We start from the raw sequence: 9,454 nt of genomic DNA on the forward strand, positions 1-9,454 counted from the left end.
TCTACTGTGTCTGCTTTTTTTTTAATGCTTATTTATTTTGAGAGAGAGAGAGAGAGAGAGCAGGGAAGGGGCAGAGAGAGAGAATCCCAAAAGGCTCAGTACCTGCAACGAGGAGGCTGACGCAGGGCTCGATGTGGGGCTCAATCTCACGAACTGCGAGATCGTGACCTGAGCCAACATCAAGGCAGTCAACTGACTGAGCCACCCAGGCTCCCCTACTGTGTCTCTTCTTAAATACGGATATTGATAAATTTTTACACAAACTTGATTAGCTTTTTAAATTGTCATTGTTCAGGAATATCTATCGCAAACATATACCTTCCTTTAGGCCAGTAGTTAGGTCATTTTGCCTCCCGGGAGACATTTGGCAATGCCTAGGGACATTTTTGGTTGTCATAGCTCGGGTGTGCTGTTGGCCAGGGATGTGGCTACATAGAGAGAGGCCAGGGATGCTGTTCAACGTCTACAATGTATAGGTCAACTCTCCACAGCAAAGAATTACCCTGTCCAAAAGGTCATAGTGCTGAGGTTTAGAAACCCAGATTTAGGCCAAGGTAATGCTGAGCATCATGGAGTTATTACTGGTTCTGTTTCCAAAGGGCCTCATTGAAATTTAAAAGGTAAGATGTAAATGAACTCTATAAATCCTACTCCTTGCTAAATACATACTATGTTTTGGGTAACAATCATGTGTACTTCAGATGTGAATATATTCAAACAGACGAAAGCTTTTTGGGTTTTCCACAAGAGGTACAGGACAGAACACAGGTGCTATTGACGTGACCTCTGATGACTGTTTACTGAGTGCATCCTAAAAGATAGAAGCAGTCCAGAATGGGTTGAGAAGACTTACCTTAATCATCTAGATTATCATTACTGAAGATGACAATATATGGCAGAGGGACACCTATGTCTGAGATCTTTGAGGCTAAGATATATTTAAGTTTCTAGCTTATTACTGGAAAATCATCTGGTATTTTAATCTTGGAGGTTCCAGAGAAGGCCACAGATGGGTCTTGATTAAGGCTAATCATTGCCACAGAGCAGCCGTGTGAGAGTCCAATGAAGGTGAACCCCCAGGAACTCCCCCAGGAAGAGATTGATCAAGGTAGAGTAGGTCATGCTGCAATTACAAACAACCCCAGACCCCAGGCTCACTCAGTCAACTGTGGATCCTGCCCATTCTCTTGACAGCTGTTCTCCAGTCTCAGAATCCCAGACTGTTTTGGTCTCATGGCATTTGTGTATTACCATGGGCTTCCCCAGTCATCCCTCATCACAGTGGGCTAAAGAGTTGATTACACAGGTCATTTGCACTCACATTGCATTTGCCAAAGCAAGTCATGGCCATATGTGATATCAAGGCATTGGGGAAATGCAATTGCCTTAGGTAGGTGAGAACTGGATATTGGAATGCTAACCATGGAAGCACAAGCCGGGAGGCAGACATCGGGAGGTCCCCAGGGAAAAGGTATTAAAAATACTTGTGGAAAGGGGCACTGGGTGGCTCAGCTGGTGAAGCCTCTGACTCTCCATTTCAGCTCAGGTCATGATCTCAGAGGTTCATGCCCCCTTCAGGCTCTGTGCTGACAGTGCAGAGCCTGCTTCGGATTTTCTCTCCATCCCTCTCTCTCTGCCCTTCCTTTGTTCTCCCTCTCTCACTCTTTCAAAATAAATTAATAAAACCAAAAACAACAACATGTGGAGGGGCACCTTGTTGGTTCAGTCAGTAGAGTATGCCACTCTTGATCTCAGGGTCATGAGTTTGAGACCCACCTTGGGGGTAGAGTTTACTTAAAAAAAAATACATATGGAAAAGAGAGGCAAAAAGTTAAAACGAGACCAGCTTTTTAGAAACATGAACTGATACTCATTTTGCTATGGTAATTTTTGCTTAATTTTACTCAAAGTTTGGGATTAATTTACCAAATGAAAGATCTTATAGTTTCTCAAACATAAAACAATAATTTCATTTTTTAGATCACTTTTTCCTTTTCATTAAAAGAAATGTCAGGTGTGTTCTCAGTTCCTTACAAATATATTTTCTCAGTATACTTCATCAGAGCCACTTGTGTTTCCTGTTACTGCATTTTTCTGGGCCCTTCCCAGGTGTACAGAATTAGAATGTCTGAAATTCTGATGAATTCATCAGCAACTTATCAAAATGTATTTAAATCCATCCATTTCTCACCATCGATTACAATTTTAGTCGAAATCATCTTCATCGTGTGCCTGGATTCCTGCAGTAGACAGGACTTCCTGTCTCCACTTACGACATTATGGTCCGTTATCCATACAGCAGTGAGAAGGATCTCCAAAAGCAGAAGTCTGATTATGTCCTTTCCCTGTCCGCTGCTTAAACTGTTCCCAAGGCTTCCCCTTATTACTAGAATAAAACCCAAATGCCTTCCCATTCTCCTCAAAAGACTTTCATGATCTGGCCCCTACCTACCTCTCCAATTTCACTTCACTACACTCTTCTTTCCCTTGATCCTGACACCCCAACCACACTGGTCTCTAGGTTCACTAAACACACCAAGGTTAAGGTGGTCCCTGTGCCAAGGTACTTTCTATTCCTGTTGTTTGAAGGCTCTTTCTCTGGAGTTTGGTGTGTCTGCCTCTGAATCATTCAAACTCTCAGCTCAAATGTCATTTCTCACCAGATATTTCCTCATAATTCTAGCCAAAAACTCTTCCCCGTTTTGTCATTTGCCTACTATAGTTTCTTCTTAACTGTTATTAGAATTTGAAATTACCTTGCGTGTTTATTTTCATTTTTATTCAGTGTCCTCTTTAGAATATAAATCCCTTGAATGCAGGCATCACTAAACTACCCAACATCTTTAAATTTTTTTTTAATGTTTATTTATTTATTTTGAGCGGGAGGGGCAGAGAGAGAGAAAATCTCAAGCAGGCTCCCCCTGACATGGGTCTCAGTCTTATAATCTGTGAGATCATGTCCTGAGCCAAAATCAAGAGTCGGATGCTTAACTGACTGAGCCATCCATCCAAGCTCCCCTACCCAACATCTTAATGTGCATTTTATTTTTTAATTTTTTTAAACTAATTTATTTATTTTGATGGCGCGCCTGGGTGGCTCAGCTGGTGAAGCGTCTGACTTCGGCTCAAGTCATGAACTCACAATTCGTGAATTCAAGCCCTGTATTGGGCTCTGTACTGACAGCTCAGACCCTGGAACCTGCTTTGGATTCTGTGTCTCCCTCTCTCTCTGTTTCTCGTGCGCTCTCTCTCAAAAATAAATAAACATTAGAAAAAATTATTTACTTATTTTGAGTGAGTGAGAGAACACGGGGGAGAGGCAGAGAGGGAAAGACAGAAAGTCCCAAGCAGGCTTCATGATGTCTGTGCAGAGCCGGATGCAGGGCTCGAACTCATGAATTGTGAGGTCATGGCCTGAGCTGAAATCAAGAGTTGGACGCTTAACTGACTAAGCCACCCACGGGTCCCTGGAATTAGTAAGCTCAGGTCATGATCTTAGAATTAGTAAGAATACCTCAATAGGTGTCTTAGCTCAGGCTGTTATAACAAAATACCATAGACCGGGTGACTTACACAACAGACATTTATTTCTTACAGTTCTGGAGGCTGGGAAGTTCAAGATCAAGGTGTCAGCAGATTCAGTTCTTGGGGAGACCCCTATTCCTGCCCTGTAGATAGCCACCTTCACATAGCACAGGCACAGCAAACTCTGTTCTCTTCCTCTTTCTATAAAAGAATTAATCATATCATGGGGAGGGGTCCACCCTTATGAACTCATCTAAACCTAGTTACTTCTCAAAGTAGTAACTCCAAATGCCATCACATTGGGGGTTAGGACTTCAACATGAATTTTGGGAGATAACATTCAGCCATAACAATAAATATGCAATGAATGCAAAAATATAGTTAACAATGAAGAAACATCGTAAAGCACATATATATAAAACATGAAACTATTACTATTTATCAAGGATTAAACAAAAAAAATTATAATGATAACCATTTTTCTCTCTTAACACAATGTCTGGCATAGTGTGATCTCTCAATAGATATTTTTTTCAATCAGTCTATCAGCAAAATTTCTCAATTAATAGTTCTTCACACAAAGATGTGGTGGAACTGGCACTTTGTAGAAGCATTAATGGTATAATTTACACATTCTAAAGCAATTTGGTGGTGGCATTTTACCTCTGGACACAATATTCTACTTCTGGAAATATTTCCTGGCACTCTAATCCAAAATGGAACCTATGTGCAGGATTATATTTATTGCACTGCCATTCATATTAACAAAAAAAGGGAGGACATAAATTAGAGTCCAATATTTTTTTATTTTTTTAAAGACCTCTTTTTCTTTGTTGTTGTTTTTTTAAATGTTTATTTATATTTGAGACAGAGAGAGACAGAGCGTGAGCAGGGGAGGGCAGAGAGAGGGGGAGACACAGAATCCAAAGCAGGCTCCAGGCTCTGAGCTGTCAGCACAGAGCCCGACGCAGGGCTCGAACTCATGAACTGCGAGATCATGACCTGAGCTGAAGTCAGATGCTTAACCAACTAAGCCACCCAGGAGCCCCTATTTTTTTTAAAAGTAATCTCTATGCCCAGTATGGGGCTCAAACTCATGACCCAGATGTCAAGAGTTGCAGGCTCTACCAACTGAGCCAGCCAGACGTCCCAAGTCCAATACTTTGTAAAATGTGGCCTTTTGGTTGACACTGTCATTAAATACGTTAATACATTTTTCAGTTTACTGTCAGGTCAGCCTGGAAATAATTTTATCTCTAAATTATCACATTTAAACTCTGGCATTTATGGTTAGTTTTAATTTAACTCCCAGAGGGCAATCCTACTCACTATTTCCAAATTCTTAGGAAATATTTTATTGTTGCTCTAGTCCTCCTACCCCCAATAAATCATATTGTTTCATGCCTCTGCAATTTTGGATACTTCCTTAGCCTAAAATAAGTTTCACGATTTCTCTGAAAAGACTTTTGTCAGCCATCCAAAGTAGAGTCAACAGCACCATCCTTTATATGATCACTATCCCTCGGCCACACCTCCATTGCTACATTTATCATATTTCTTTGTTTATATACCTGATACTCATGAGACTGGAATTTCCTTGAGGGCCAGGCATGGCATTTATCTTTACCTTCACAGAGGCTTACTATAAACTCAATACATGTGTCTTAGTCTGCTAGGGCTGTCGAATAAAATACCACATACTGGGTGGGTTACACAACAGAAATTTACTTTGTCATAGTTCTGTAGGCTGAAAAGTCCAACATCAAGGTCTATGAGGGTTTGGTTTCTAGTGAGAGCTCTCTGGCTTTCAGATGGCCACCTTCTTGCTGTGTCCTCACATGACAGAGACAACATAAGAAAACTCTCTCTTGTAAGGGCATTAATTCCATCATGAGGGCACCTTCATGATCTCATCTGACCCTAATTACCTCCCCCAGGCCCTATCTCCAAATACTATCACATGGGAGGTTAGGGTTTCAGTACATGAATTTGGGGGGGGAAGATAGTTTATTGTAACATGTTTGTTGGATGGAAAAATGAATAGCTGATAAATTGATTAGAATACTCATGTTAGCTCCTTAGCATATTTTTTTCTTACTAGTAAAGTATATATGGGGAGCGAAATTATAATAAAGAGAGCAGCATTATCTCTGAATTTGCTCAATATTTTTTCCCTAGAACTTAGCACAATGCCACGCATCTTTAGGCACTCAATAAATATCTGGGGAAAAATTGGTAAATAAATTCTAGTTTGAGGAGTATAGGCAAGATATTCCTTTAATGAGTAAAGCCTTTGACCTAGATGCATCTCTTTTCTCTAGATGTACAACTGCCGGTCAAGTGAGCCAATCTACTATACAGATTCTCTCATAGACAGGATTCTAAAGCAGCAATTCAGGCCACTGGTATAGCTCTTATAGGAGAAGCAGTATTATTTCGCCTTCATTCAGTACGATTGGAGGTATGGTGCTAATTCTGAGAGACCATTGTACATTATATATTACAGTTGCTGATTTTGATTTGCTCCACATTACACAGTGTAGTAATTTGCTAGAGTTCACTTAGGCAACCAAATAAAATTGCCTAGCCCAGGTAATCAGATAAAATGAAGAAAATGTTTAAAAGACTATTATATGTTTTGACATATAATATATATATTTTACTATACCTCTAAGTGTATTTAACCTTGTTCCTTTGACACATTCTTAAACAATATATGGAAGAAGGTCAAAATTCTGTAAGTAAAATCATACTGTCCTTTGACAGTATTTCAAAAATGTGTTCTCCAAATATTCATTCAGTCTTAAGGCACACTGGTTGGAAAACTATCTTAAAGAGAAATAATAACTTTCTAATAAAAAGTTTTCAATAATGTAGTCAAACTCTTAGGAACAGAAAATAGAATGGTGGCAGTCAGGGCAAGAGGGAAGGGGAAAAGGGGAGTTGTTGGTCAACAAATATAGAACTTCAGTTTCAAAAGATGAAAAAGTTCACTTGTTACATAACAAGGCGCATATAGTTAACACTAGACTATGCACTTAAAGATGGTTAAAATGAGGGGCCCCTGGCTGGCTCAGTTGGTGGAGTATGCAACTCTTGATCCTGGGATTATGAGTTTGAGCCCCATGTTGGGTGTAGAGATTACTTAAAAATAAAATCTTAAAAAAATGGTTAAAATGGTAAATTTTATATATTTTTTATCACAACAAACAAACAAACAAACAAACAAAATTGGTATGTGGGTAAACCAAATACCATGGTGTAAATATAATTCTATGCCAGTTTGGGAAATTATAATTGTCAGTGAAATTTAGGAAAGAGGTATCATCTCACTGGTAACGTTCTTGAGATTTCAAAAATAAAGTATTTAAATATAGAGACTGAACAACTCTCCTCCCTGTTGCTATTTTTTCCACCCACTGGTCTCTCTCCAGACTTGGGATAAAGTTTAAGGCTTTAAGAAGCTTTAGAAAGCTTTTAGAAGAAGATTTGCTTGCTTGTTTTCCCCTATTAGTAATGGTTGTACATTCTCTTAGATATTTATTGTTTTGAGCCACCAATCTGCATTAGTATCACTTAATTATAAGACTTTTGATGGAATTCTTAAGAAGACAGTTTTTGTTTTTGTTGTGGTGCTGTTGTTATTGTTATTTCTCACACTGAGTATCTTCAGCTCAAATAATTTAGCATTTGGGGACCACTATGAGGGAAGAATCTGCCTGAGACCGAAAGGAATCCAAGGAAAGCAGAGCCAAGAGAAAGTGAAAAAACTAAATCATGAGGTATCTTTTGAGCCTCTGCTTTCAAATATGCATCATCTCAGCTTTACCATGGAATCAAGTGAACTAGAGAATTCTATTTATTGCTTAAGCCATTAAAAGAAAATTTTATTTATTTATTTATTTAGAGAGACAGAGAGAACAGAGGAGGGACAGAGAGAGAGGGAGAGAATCCCAAGCAGGCTCCATGCTGTCAGTGTGGAGCCCAACTCAGGGCTCGAACTTATAAGCCATGAGGTCATGACCTGAGCTGAAACCAAGAGTCAGATGCTTCACTGACTGAGCCACTCACGTGCCCCAGCTTAAGCCATTTTAATACTTGGTTTTCTATTACTTGCAGGGCAAAGAAACTTGACCAATAGGGATTCCATGCAATATTTCTGCATTCTTTTTTTTTTAATTATTTTTTAATGTTTATTTATTTTTGAGAGGGAGAGAGCAAGCGAGCTGGGGAGGAGCAGAGAGAGAGAGGAGAAGAATCTGAAGCAGGCTCCACGCTTTGAGCTGTCAGCACAGAGCCCGACATAGGGCTCGAACTCACACCGTGAGATCGTGACCTGAGCCAAAGTCGGATGCTTAGCCGACTGAGTCACTCAGCTGCCCCAATATTTCTGCATTCTTAAAATGCATTTCTCCCACGGGTGCTGGGTGGCTCAGTCGGTTAAGTGTCTGACTTCGGCTCAGGTCATGATCTCAGGGTCCGTGGCCACATTGTGCTCTGTGCTGACAGCTTAGAGCCTGCAGCCTGCTTCGGATTCTGTGTCTCCCTCTCTCTCTGCCCCTCTCCCGCTCATGTTCTCTCTCTCTCTCTCTCAAAAATAAATAAACACTTAAAAAAATTTAAAAATGCATCTCCCCCATTACCTAGTTCAAATTGGTAATGTACAACCTTAGAGTCCTAAGTGATATAGACATCAATACCAGAAGTGGGATTACTGTTTCAGATCATCAGAGAAAATGCAGAACTAGCTGAGCTGTGGCTAGCTTGAGGGTTGGGGTAGTAAATATTGCTGCACTGTAGGGTGAGAAACTTAAGATTTTGTAGGTAGATACAAAGCAATTGCTTACACTATATGCTTAAGCTTATTGGGCCTAAAGCATATGGCCATGAAGGGTAAAGCCTTAGAAAACTTAGTAGCAAATCATTAGTGGGTCAGTATTCCAGTTATCAGTCTATTAATTCTAAGTTCCAAATTTATTATTTTTGCTTGCTGTGTGAAAACAGATCTGGGCCCTTAAATATTTTTCCTTTGCCAGCAGGCACGATAATACTTTTTTCCAACAGAGGGCACTAGAGAGAAGCTGCAGGAGGAAAGGCGTTTTGTTCCCCATTCTGGTAGATCCTTGCTTCCCATAGTGCACAGAGCCAACCCCAGCTTCTGCAGTGCACAGTGGCCAGCAGCACCCAGCAGACAGCATCTGCCTCCACACCCCCTGGATGGTTTGTGACAGAATGCCTCCAGGGGACACGTCTCTGTAAACAGCTTTCCCTTGCACCCCGCATGCTTCTACCAGCATGATGCCACAGAGACTTCTCTGCCATCCAGTGAACCCCAGCTGGGTCTTCCCCAGCTGTGGAGAGGGGTGGGGCCCTTCTCTGGGTACTCCGTTTCAACGTTTTGATGTTTCATATGGAATGCTTCATGAATTTGTGTGTCATCCTTGTGCAAGGGCCATGCGAATCTTCTCTCTGTATGGTTCCAATTTTAGTACATGTGCTGCTAAAACAAGCATTCAAGCCTATATTCTTTACAGTCCTCTGTACTTATACCAATCCCCTATTAGAGTTAAAAAGGTTTTTATATTAAACTTTCTCTGTTCAAGTTACTGTGATTTCCCTCCCCTGATTGCACCCAGACTGATAAATCAGACTGATTTTTCCTGAGTACCTTCAGTAAGGCATAACAACAAATTTGCAATGTTTTCCTGGATGTGAGCAGAAAAAAAAGAGGAGCTGGGAACTCCTCTGAGGTCCAAATCAAAACAGTCCAAAGTACAAAGGTCAAGTGCTCTGACTCACTTTACTTTCTCTGTGTAAGATTAAAATGCTGATTGAGAAAGTGAGTATCCTGTCACCTACAACAGGGAGGAACGAATGAAGGATGTGAGTTACCCTGATACCCTGGGCCACACCACAGCACCTCACACTG

At 40.5% G+C, this 9,454-nt stretch overlaps 1 non-coding gene across 1 annotated transcript; it reads right to left on the reverse strand.

The window, feature by feature from the left end:
* Positions 1-8,929: 8,929 nt before the first annotated feature.
* On the reverse strand, positions 8,930-9,038 carry LOC132666188 (U6 spliceosomal RNA). Its single transcript, XR_009604552.1, has one exon. It is a non-coding gene; the product is annotated as a U6 spliceosomal RNA (small nuclear RNA).
* Between the last annotated feature and the right edge of the window lie 416 nt (positions 9,039-9,454).

This window comes from Panthera onca, chromosome D3, assembly GCF_046562875.1.
Source record: "Panthera onca isolate mPanOnc1 chromosome D3, mPanOnc1 haplotype 2, whole genome shotgun sequence".
In the NCBI taxonomy this organism is placed as follows: Eukaryota; Metazoa; Chordata; class Mammalia; order Carnivora; family Felidae; genus Panthera; species Panthera onca.